Source organism: Dromaius novaehollandiae, chromosome W (assembly GCF_036370855.1).
Source record: "Dromaius novaehollandiae isolate bDroNov1 chromosome W, bDroNov1.hap1, whole genome shotgun sequence".
Lineage (NCBI taxonomy): Eukaryota > Metazoa > Chordata > Aves > Casuariiformes > Dromaiidae > Dromaius > Dromaius novaehollandiae.
Window position 1 is genome coordinate 14,525,935 of NC_088130.1, and position 12,092 is coordinate 14,538,026.

The 12,092-nt window shown below is 42.5% G+C and overlaps 1 protein-coding gene across 3 annotated transcripts in view; it reads right to left on the reverse strand.

Annotated features, from left to right (window-relative positions):
- The window catches only part of LOC135323550 (E3 ubiquitin-protein ligase RNF38-like), a 178,458-nt gene that overhangs the window by 70,104 nt on the left and 96,262 nt on the right, over positions 1 to 12,092 (reverse strand). The gene's annotated exons all lie outside the window — the stretch shown is intronic.

Below are 12,092 nucleotides of genomic sequence, written 5' to 3' on the forward strand. Positions count from 1 at the left end.
TATACTCCGAGGGAAAACAACCAATACTCAGTGGGGCCCCTTTTCTTTTGGGCGGCCCTTACACATTAAAATGGCTACTACTATTCTGAGAGGGCACCCTAAATGGGACCCAGTGGAGCGCCCAGTGCCTACCGCTGTTGTTAACACTAAACAGTACCATATACCCAGAGGCGTGACGAGATAACAGATGCCATCCATGGCCCTTTGGCTGCTGGCATCATTCGCCCAGCAGCCAGTGCCTTTAATAGCCCCATTTGGCCAGTGAAAAAGAAAGATGGGTCCTGGAGAATGACAGTGGACTACCGCAACCTTAACAGCATAACTCCAATATTGACTGCAGCTGTGCCTGACGTGGTGTCAATCATGGAATGATTGGCCACTAGAATAGGACACTGGCATGTGGTAATAGATTTGGCAAATGCCTTTTTCTCTATTGCCATCACACAAAAGAGCCAAGATCAATTTGCATTTACCTGGGAAGGCCACCAACATACCTTTATGGTGCTGCCACAAGGTTACAAACATAGCCCCACCATTTGTCACCAGCTGGTAAGCAGGGACCTCGACTGGGTGACCCTGCCCAATAAGGTAGCAATGGAACACTATATTGATGACATCTTGCTAAGTGGTCCCACTGAAGCAAGCCTTGTTTAAGCAAAGGCCCAAGTCCTAGATGTATTAACCGATAGAGGGTGGGTGGTGAACCCAAAGAAAATACAGGGCCCCAGCAATGAAGTCGTCTTTCTAGGCATACTCTGGTCAGGTCCCCAGAGGAAAATACCACAAAAAGCCATCGAGACCATTACTCACTTCCCTGAACCAATGTCAGTAGGTCAGGCCCAATCCTTCCTAGGGCTTATGGGGTACTGGCAAACCTTTATCCCGCATCTCAGATACATCCTACAGCCCATACAGGCCATAGTAAGGAAGCAAGCTGCCTTTGAGTGGGGCCCTAAACAGAAGGCAGCCTTTGCTCAAGCTAAAGAAGCCTTAAGTCAGCATGCAGTTCTAAGCCCAGGAAGAAGAGGAACCCCTTTTGAGCTGGAAGTCACCATAGTAGGTGACATAGCCTCATGGGGTCTGTGGCAACAGGCCTCGGCCCGTAAAGAACCAATCGGATACTGGTCCAAAACATTACGGGGTTCAGCTGAACAATACGCCCCAGTGGAACAGCAAATACTGGCTGTAGTCTGGGCTCTTCAACAGCCTCATACAAAGGGGCAGAGAGGTGGTGGCAAGCTGTGGCCTTCAATCCAACTGTCAAAGAGATTCTGCATGAGACTGGCCTGGGACTATCAAGCCAGTGGGCCAAACTTTGGGCAGTCTATCTAGTGCTCAACGAGAATGAAGGGCTCTTATTTATATACACTGATAGTTGGGCAGTGTACAAGCGTCTTACTGTATGGGTGGCAGTATGGTATACATCAGGATGGGCTATCCACGGCAAGCCAATATGGGGACAGCCCCTATGGCCTAGTATCTGGGAAGCCTGCACCCAACGTCAAATTGCCATAAGGGATGTAGATGCCTATACAACTAGTAATTCCAAAGAAGCCAAATACAGTGGTGAGGTAGATGCTATGGCAGCAGTTAGTGTGCTTATTGCTCCTGGATTAGCAGATTGGATTCACCATAGAAGCGGCCATCTGGGTGGAGATAGGGCCATCCAATGGGATAGCACTCAAGGTCTTCATACCACCATTGCGGTGCAAAAAGGGGCAAGGCAGTGTTGCCCTCACTGTACCCACCTAGCTCCGCAGCGATTGCGGACCGAAAAGGGGGATATCTGCAGGGGACAAAAGCCTGGGGAGGTGTGGCAAACTGATTAAATTGGACCCTTATCAGAGACCCAGTGGCACAGATATGTCCTGACCGCTGTGGACACCTACTCTGGTCTATTGTACACTCTTGTGCCGCAGCTACCCAGGCTCACACCATTAAGGCATTAGAAGACTTGATTAGGTTGTATGGCTCCCCGGTAGAAAGCCAAAGTGATCAGGGCACTCATTTTATAGGGAATGATGTTCGGAATTGGGCTGGAGAGTGGGGAATAGCCTGGACATATCACATACCCTACCATCCGCAAGGGGCAGGATTGATAGAGTGAATGAATGGGCTGCTCAAAGAGCAGCTGTGCAAGTTGTCCCCTACTGGTACCCTCACAGGTTGGAGTAAAAACACCCGTCAGGCAACTGCCTGCCTCAATGACCACCCACTGCATGGCTCTACCCTGTATGCTCGTTTCAAAGGGGAATCCATTGAGCGTCCACGTGCGCTTAGAGTGCAACGGCTGCACCCCCAAGCGAGCCATGCCTGGGACTGCAGGGCTGGATCTGTGACTGCCACACAAAGAAATAACCCTGGAACCAGAGAGCCGCCATCTTGTGAGTATGGGGTTGGCAGCTGCCATACCTCAAGGGTATGATGGTCACGTGGCGCCCTGTAATAGTTTAGCCCTCTGGGGGGATGGATGTCATTGCAGGGGTCATTGACTTGAACTATCTTGAAGAGGTGAAGGTTGCGATCCATTACACTGGATCCCAACCCCTGCGATGTGCACAGGGAGATCAAATAGCCCAACTGACATGTGAGCAGATAGGGGTCCCCACTACCCAGGAAGTAGATTCCTTGCAACCCACTCAGCAAACAGGCAGTTTCGGGTCTACAGGGCATGCTGTGTGGGTGCATGATCCGGCTAAACCTGAACAGTTGGAAGGAGAAATCATTGCTGATGGGCCAGGAGACACCCACCTGGTACTAATCAAAGGGGAAAGTGTCCCAGTCTATGTCTCCTCTAGGAGACTCTCACCCAGAGAACCGAGACCTGATGAATATACGGAGCGGAGCCACGACATTGCTGCTCTCCGTCCCAGCCTTGTACACTGATGGCAGTCAGGACACCGATGGAACTGCAGTGAGCGCATCAAACTCAACATCCACAAGATAAAGAGCCTACTTCAAGTACTACATGATGTAAAGTCCAAAGGGCCAGCGCAGGACAACCCCTAGCAGTGACTGTTGTCATGGCTGTCGAATTTAGGACCATGGGGAAAACGCATTATGCTCCTGGCTCTGGGCTGATTAGTTCTGTATGCATACATGTTATAATTTACTATATACATATATATATATATTCACTGTGATTTAGTCGCTTGCACACCTTAGCTGTTAGTTAGGCTAATACTGGAAAGGCATGTCTGAACCTTGTCTACACACTGGTGGCACTGATACCACATCTCTGTCAGTCAGGGAGTGGAGTATAGTGAGAACACCTGTGGAAGATCTGGCAAGGAGTCAGTGACTGGCAGAGTATGTGGTAGCAGCCCCAGCGTGTGCTCTCTACACACTGACCGAATTCCCGTCAGGGCCAGGCGTGCATATTGTGTTTTGTCAACAATGTCTAGCTGCTTCCCGAGCAGTAGTTTCTCACGGTTAGCACAGCTGAGATAAGGAAATAGTTCTAGTAGATTTAAGAGGCCCTTATGAACAACAGGGGGAGTCCCACCTGGGCATTTGTCCTGTGTGTCCGACCCGTGCCTCCAGCAGCCTCCTGCCGGCGACCCCTCCTCACGGTTCCTGGGTCTCCCTGTTCAGCTTGGAGTGTAAGTAAGTAAGTCCTTTATTAAATCTATCCTGTTTAACCCCTTATGAACTTTGAGCGTCTCTCTCCGGTGGTATCCAACCCTCTCTTGCCCGCCTTGCGGTCACAAGTGATCACCATAATCTCATTCCTGTATGATCTGTGGACCTCCCTCAAAATTTTTACATCTTGCTGGCAATAGTAACTCAGTTCTTTTTTCAGGTCAAAAATCTTCTCCTGATTAGCTGTGTGCCATGCCAAGAATTGCTTTTTCTCCTCAAGCATCTTGCTGTCCACCCCATAATATTCCAGTGGTGGAAGAGGGCTACATAACTTTGAATTTCAGCAGTGCTGGAAAAATGGGGGAAATAACCTTTGCAGCCCTCGATACCCAAAGCTTGAGGAAGGCTGCTTAGTTTCATGGGTAAAAACTTGAAAGAGTCTATGACACACACGCTCAGGCTGGGGACTTCTATGCACATGAGTTTACCACCTTGGGTGATTAATTGCATGTCCATTTTTTCCTTTGGAAGCTGGCTAACAGTGAAGTAGCCATCATAGCCTTTGGCGCTATGTGCTAGGAAAGTGTAGCCCCGGAACTTTGTGTCCATAAACAACTGAATAAAGTCCAAGAGGCATGAATCCCCTTTAAATTCCCATTCTCCTTCAGTTTCCCCTTTCTACCCCTTCTACTTCATCCCAAGGGGCATCCGGTGGTAACTCCATGGCAAAAATGTAGTTTGGGACCTGTGTCCTGGTTTCCTGCATACATTTCATGTCATAGATAATTTGAGCATGGGCATGAAGTACTGGTGCTGGTTTACGTTACAGATCCGTTCACAGCACGTTCCACACTTCCAGCCTCTACATTTGTGATGCTTTTCCACATGGGCCTCGCATTTCTCACAGAAAATCATAGCCAAACAATCAATTTCTTTTTTAATAGCCAGGGCCTTGTGCCTCTGTAAACATTCCCCAGACCTGCACAGCAGTCTGCAGCTAGGCCACCTTTTCCTTGTCCCCAAGTTAACTGCACAGTCATGCAACAGGCAGAGCTGACAATAATATTTACAGCTATGGCCATGATTATACAATGTCTGACAAAGCTTACAAAAGTTTCTTGCTCCAAACACCTTCCTGACATCCTTAACACCAAAATAACATTCATCTTGTAAAAGGAGGAGACAGGTCTTGGGATATCCAAGACTGTCATTTGGCTTAAAAATCCTCCAGCCTTATTTCCCCTCAGATAGGAGGACAACATGTACATTAACATATAGCAGATACTCAAACAAGGGGATGTCACTCAGCGTGACCCTCACACACCTTTTTTTATATATATATATGTATATATATTTATATATGAGGACTTCCTGGTCCAAAGATGGCAACCAATCAAGGGTCATTCTGAGATCATATGGAGTATGTCTTTGTCAAAAATGGCAGCCTCCCCATCAATAAAATGGCGACTGCAACAAAATGGCATCCTCCCTATGGGGGTAGTAGTAGGGGGCTGCCTGGTCTTGATATCCTGCCAGGGTAAACAAGAACAGGTGGTTTGACCTGCCAGCCAATCACAGGGCAGTCTGAGAACACGTGGGGGTATGATGTCAAAAATGGTGGCTTAAAAGACTTAAAATGCCAGCTGAAACAAAATGGTGGTCCCTCCTGGGTGTAGTGGGATGGGCTGCCCCTTCCGACTCACTTCCAGATAAACAGGAAGGGGTGGCTTGCCTTGCTGTCCAATCACTGGGCGGTGGAGAACATGTGGGTGTATGACATTTTAAAAAATGGTGCCCCTCCCCCATAATAAAAGTTGGTGGGGTAAACTGACCATGTGACCAGAACAGAGGCGGGACTTTTGGGGCAAGTGGGACATGTGACTGTAAGTAGGGGCAAGACTTCCAAGGAAGTGGGGTTATGGCACCTGCCACTTCTTATCTTGGATAAAAGTTGTACTTATGCTACTATTGTCTCTTGATGTAGTATTGCCCAGCAGTGGGTGCCAATCAGGTGCCAGGCAATTGCTACACCCACATAACCCCTCTCAAAATAAGATATCAAGTTAATAGTTTTCAGCTTTCATACCTGCTTGCTTTTTATAAACTTTATTCTAATTCAAGTTTCCCCCAAAACTGGCCAATGAAAACAAAAAAAAATTATCTGAGGATACATGGATTTAAAGTTACAATAGTGGCAATTAGTTCATCAGTGCATGCAAGCAGTTTAATAAACAGTATAGTGGTATCTGCCAGGCTTGAACTGAAAATTAAAAGGCAAGGGGAAACTTAACAAGAATGTACAGAGTCAATCAAGACCATGCATCAAAGAAGAACAAGAATGAATTAGTGCTGGCTTAAGTGGAACAGCATTTCTGAAGCCATGAAACCGGAAGGAGGAAAAGACAAATTCTAACTTTGCCTGCTCTTCTATGTATTGTGATCCATGGACACAGAGTCCACACAAGAGGTGGGGAAATATTATATTTTACAGATGGAACTATTTACCTATTAATAAAGTGATGAATCTTAAAATACCTGAATTTCTTAATTGTTTTGAGTTGAGCTATGGACAGCTGTATTAGTCTACTCTCCTTGCCTTTGTTCTACCCAGATAGAGCATGGATCATTTTCTTAAGATTAGAATCTGTGAATGTTTTCTAGTGAAACTTCCCTTACTGTGGGGAAAAAAAAAAAATCTGTAGAAAGAGTAGATATAGCACCTGGAATACCATTTCAAGACTGTTTATCCTTGTAACAGGGAGGTACCCAAACTGAAGCAAGTTCAAGAACAAAAATTACTGAATGATTGAAAAAAAAAATGTACTCACTATGGCTGAAAGATTTAAAGGTTAGAAATAGTATATCAGATCATGTAGTTGAGTTTTTGGGTGATAGAAATGTAGATATATAAAGGATTTAAGTATCAAGTACAAATTCTTGACATGCTATTAAAAAAAGTAAATCTACTGTGAGTAACACCATGAAACTAAACAAGAAAAAAATCTAGGTAAATATCTGGAAATAAGATGATCCTTCCAAACAGTAAGATGTACAAAGTTATAGGGAAGATTTAAAAAAAAAAACAAAAAAACAAAAAAACACAAACACACAAGTGACAAAGCAGTACTTTTAACATCATCATCAAACAAAACACTAGAAAACATTAAGATGGTTTAGTGTAAGCATATGCAACATTGAACCACTGCAGCTAAAACAACACAACTTTGATTCTAGAACCTTAAGGTGAGAAAGAGACAAATCTGGGCATTTTACACATTCTGTATATTTCATGATAAATATTTTACTTCACTAATCTGTATCATATAAACATTTAACTTAAGGGAAGAATTTGTCCCTTATTTAGTGTCTTATCTGGCAGCGTTTAGTGCTGGCAAAATTTTCCACTGTATTGTTCCCATGGTGCTTTATTTTTTACATTACTATTGGGTGATCAGTTTGTTTTTATTTGCATAGGAACTAAGGAAATAGATAGCTGGATGAGGTCTCTGAAAAAGAGACATTCCAAAAGTAGTTACAAGTTGCATTTTTGGAGATTTGTTTAAAAATAAGAATATTGAGAAATTAAATGAGCACACAATCAGTTAACTGGCTGCCTAGTCTTGCCCAAGACTGGGAGAAGGTCTAACCACGTATGTTGTAGAAATACTTAGACCATCAAGACCCAATGATTTCAGAAGTTTCAAATTTGATTTTTCTGTAAGTAAACATAGTATGACAAGCTGCATTATGCAGTACTTTTCACTGTGAAACACGAAGTCTTAGAAAAAATAAAAGTAACCTCAAATCAGATCGTTTTTGTTCTTGCACTAATCTAAAGACAGCTGGCAAGCAAAGAAATATTGCAGACTACATGTTTCTTTTCAACTAGTGGAAGCATCTTTTTGTGGAAACATACCAGTGTTGAAATAAAGAGCAATGGGAGAAAAAAATGTTTAAAGCAAAATAAACTGAATACGGTTGAAAGGCAATGAAAGATAATATATCTATTTACCTTTAATGAGAAGCCATTGTTTGGGCTTTAAATCAAAGTAATATTTTAGCATTTTCTTTTTATAAAATACTTTTCCCTAAATGCACTGCTTCAAATAAGAAATTTCTCTAGTTTTGTCATTTCTTTAAGAATAACAGTTCCAGCCTCACTTTAAATTATTGTTCTATTCCTTTAAAAGTCATTGGTATTAAATGGCATGTTACACTTCAAAGAAAAAAAAACAAAGAAATAAGTGTAAAAAGGGTCCCTCCAATTTATGCATTGATACATCAAAGCTCCCACCTCCAAAACAGCAATTTAAGACTTGTTTTATTATAATCACTTTATAACACCACATACAATGGCAAACTGTACTGTATATCTATGGTATGCTACATCTTTAAGGGATAAGTTGCAAAGTGTTGCTTTTTGATGATGTGAGGTTAAACAGGTTCTTTGCATTATCAGACAATTACTCTTTTTTTTTTTTAATGCCATGAGGTCACACATGAAAAAATCCTAGTCTTTGGTTTCCTGCTGATCTCACTGAACATGAATTCAAGATTCTTGTGTGCCAAGACAACAAAATGAAGTAATTGGTGTGGAAATCCTTATTCACAAAGACACGCATGGAACATCAGGAGAGAGGAGTAGGAGATTGCTATTATACCCTAGTATTGTAACCAACTGCTTTTAGAAAGCAATTATAGCTTGAGTTCAGTAGAATTCTGAACACACTTGAGAAGAAGCAATCATTTTACTGGGGGATCACCCGATTCTCCTATAAAGTGCAAGACAGTTCCACATGTTCTTGTAGAAAAATCAAAGATACTATCACATAAAATTGACATTTGACATACATCTCTGCAATGCTTCTAAAAAGCATTCTTCCTGAATTTTAGATTAGTTTTACTTTAATTAACTTTTACAACTTGGTGTTCTAATTCAGTACAATAATCAAAACCAATAAGAAAGATGGATTCTTCCCCCTGCCTTCTAATAAACATGGAAAACAAACAAAAAAAAAAAGTTTTAACCCCTTTCTTGTATCAGTATGGAGGCAGCTCATATGCCATACAACTCAAAAAAGCTACATACTCTTCTGGAATTTAAGCCAGCTATGCTTCCTCCCCCCCTCCCAAAATTCTGTGATATACAAAGAAAATGGAATTCCCAACTGGAATTAAAACAGTTTCAGTTACCCTTACATGATTATCTTCCCTGAATTTTCTCTTAACCCAACCTCTAACAAAGAGCTGATCTTCAACATAATGACAGAAAGTGAAGAGTGTTAAAAAGGAAGGAAGTTCCAATTTGGAGGTTAGTACATTAGCATAGTTCTGAAAGGAAATTACCACTTCCTGCTCCTCCTCCCCCAAGAATCCTCTTGGAATACAGTTCACTAGGAACAAAAAAAAATTATGAATATACAACATGTAAAAGGAACTAAAGAAACTTCATTATGCCGTTTTCTACAAACATCACCACTAACAGATGTATTGACAATGTGGCAAAACCTGGGGAATTTAAACTTACACTACAGTTATAATTAATGCAGCTGGGTATAAGGCCTATGCCTATGCACATACTCAGCCCACTTAATCATCAATATGGCACTTCCAGGACCCCCCCCCCTCCCCCCCAGCCAGTTTCTGCCTAGATGAGATAATTGACCAATTGATAAAGGAACACCCCCCCCCTCCCAGGCAGTCTTGGCTTCATGTTAATAAGATAATTAACTGATTGACAGGAACTCCAGAGGCAGTTTCTGCTTTGTACAGCTAAAGTAACTGACCAATTGATAGATGCTATTTGTATGTTTAGATATATTTACTATTAGATAGGATAAGCTATACATAGTTAAGATAGTTTAATTACTTAATAGAAACTGATCATGCATGTGCTAGAGTGGTCTTGTAGCATCAGGAACCAGCTGGTTTATGAGAATTTACAGGACAACAGTTTGGGGAGTCTCATCCGATCCAGCTGAAGACACCATTACAAGGACCCTTGCAATGGAGACTCCTGTCATCATCCAGACAGCAACTAGCAATCCTGTTTGAGAGATTCCCCACATGAGCATTACCCTATGAAGAAGATCTGAATAAATCAGTTTCTTTAACTAATACTCTGTGGGTGAGTATGCAACAGCATGCAGTGACTGCACAACTAAACCCTGACCACAGAATCTTCAATTCTAATACCTCTTTCCTCTCTTCCCCATTTCCCCTGTCTGTTCCACACTTCTGATGTATCACCTAGAAGTGACCTTCAACCCTATCAAGTCTCCAAGGAGGACAGCAAAGGCTTCCTATTGAAGAAGTCCATTACAGAAGGCAAAGCTACAACATCATCTCTAAGTTTCCTTGAAAATAGATCCAATACCACAGAAAAAGAAAATAGTTTAAAGTAATCGGACTATTTTTTTTCCTCCTTTTTTAGTTAGAAAGGTTTTCAGACTTTGGAAACACCATAACAGAAAGTAACTGTCTTCACCACAATGTATGACTGCCAGAACCCAGAGTATACCAAAAGACTCTGCAACCTCTTCCCCTCGCCAAGGGTTTGGCTGCCTACGCTCAAGGCCAGCTCTGATATGGCACAGCCATGTAACCTGGGATCAGACTGCTGGAAAAGAGCTGTGTGAGAAGGAGCTGGGAGAAGCCTCAGTGGGGACCTCACCCCCTTTGGTCAGAAGCTGCATTAAGCTCAGGCCCTTGGACCTCGGTCCTTGCCTGAGCTACATCATAGGTATACTATGTACATCTGTGCCTGGTCATATACTTTGCTGATCCTGCCCTTGCCTTGCTGACTTGACTTCCTGGCTTGACCTTGGACCTGCCTCATCACTACGGCCTTGCCTGGCCATCACTGGACTGTGGCTGACCTTCGTTACTGTCACCAGACCTGCTCTGCTCTCCTTGTTCAGGTGCTGTGGGACTGCGCCCCTTGTTGGTGAGGCCACTGCCCCTGCCTGCCTTGCTGTCACCCTCAGCTCCCAGCTTGCCTGCTCTTGTGTAGCAGCCACTCTTTCTGCTCCCTGACAATGATCACCAAATCAACTGGAAACTTTAAATATATATTTTTTTACCAAGTTGTAACTAGCATATTTATCCAATATTTGTAAGATAACTAGACCCCAAACCTGGGAAATACTTCCAAATTCTGAAAAAAGGCAAAGTCACTCTGAAAAGAAACTTGGTTTTGGGATGAGCTGAAAACACTATAAACAAAATAATTTTTAAGTTACTCCACTAATTCAAAACACAAGGATTTGTGTGGTTATCAGGACACTGACAGGCAGCTAGCATTCCAACTCCCAAGAAAGATTGACTAATGCATGCCCTTTCCCAGGCTTACCAAGACAGCAAGAAAGTTTATTATAAATTGTCATACTTGCAAATAATGTAATACATGTTGGACTAATGTTAATCGATTTGCATTATTAAGGAGAGGAAATTTTAAGAAAAAGCATGAACAAGAACAGAAACATGAAAGCAAGTTTTGACAGTAATTCAACCTGAAAACTTTTCCCTTCTATATTCCACACATATATTACTGATTCAAGCTTCACTGAACACTTAACCACAATTCCAATGCATATCTCTACAGACTGAAAGCAAACCAGCGTGTGAGCATGATCCCTTGCCAAAAGCTTAGGAAAAAACTTGCATGGGGCTAGATAGGTTGTTATTTTAAAGCTATAGTAATGAACAGTAGGTTCCTGTCTCTAAAACCTGGAGTTCCTGTCTCCAAATATAGGAAACTAAAGCCATTGCAAAAACCTCTCAGCATTGTTAACTAGCTCAAACCTCAGCAGTCACAAGTGATGGTAGTAAGACATGTTACTGTGCCTAAAAGTATTAACAATGATGACATTACTGCTCTTTATTACTTGTGACTGTCAGTATGGCAAACCACCAATATTTAGAATAGCAAGGGAATACAAGCAAGAAGAAAAATATACTACAAGACAAACATCCCTTTAATCAACTAAAAGATTGTCTTGCATGAAATACATATACTTCTTAAAAGGCCAGAGAGATTTCAAAGTGTAACACTGAAAGTTAGTGTGACGACCAATAACCCCTACAATGGGAGAAGGCTCAGAGGAGATGAGCAAGGGCAAGGTGCCCATGAAGCTCAAGAATAATGTAGGATGTGATTCATTAACCACAGCTGTTGCACAGAAAGCTGACTTTATCTCAACACAAGGGGGACCACAGGGTGACCTTTGTTTTAGATAAGCAGCTGTATTTGTTGAGTGAATCAACTGGTGTTAATGTTTCTCCCTGAGATAGCCAGACCAGCATGGGGGAAGTGTATATGTGGCTCAGCCCAACATACAGTATAAAACCTGAACAACTACCAAAGTAATTTTGAAGAGGGCAATGGGCTTGAGCTGGCTTCAACCCATGCGTTCCTTCCCGGCGACTGGGGATGCCTGGCGTCGTGACGGTGAGCATGTTATAGAGACCGGTAATGGGGATCACATTGATATTGTGATTGAACTGTGTAT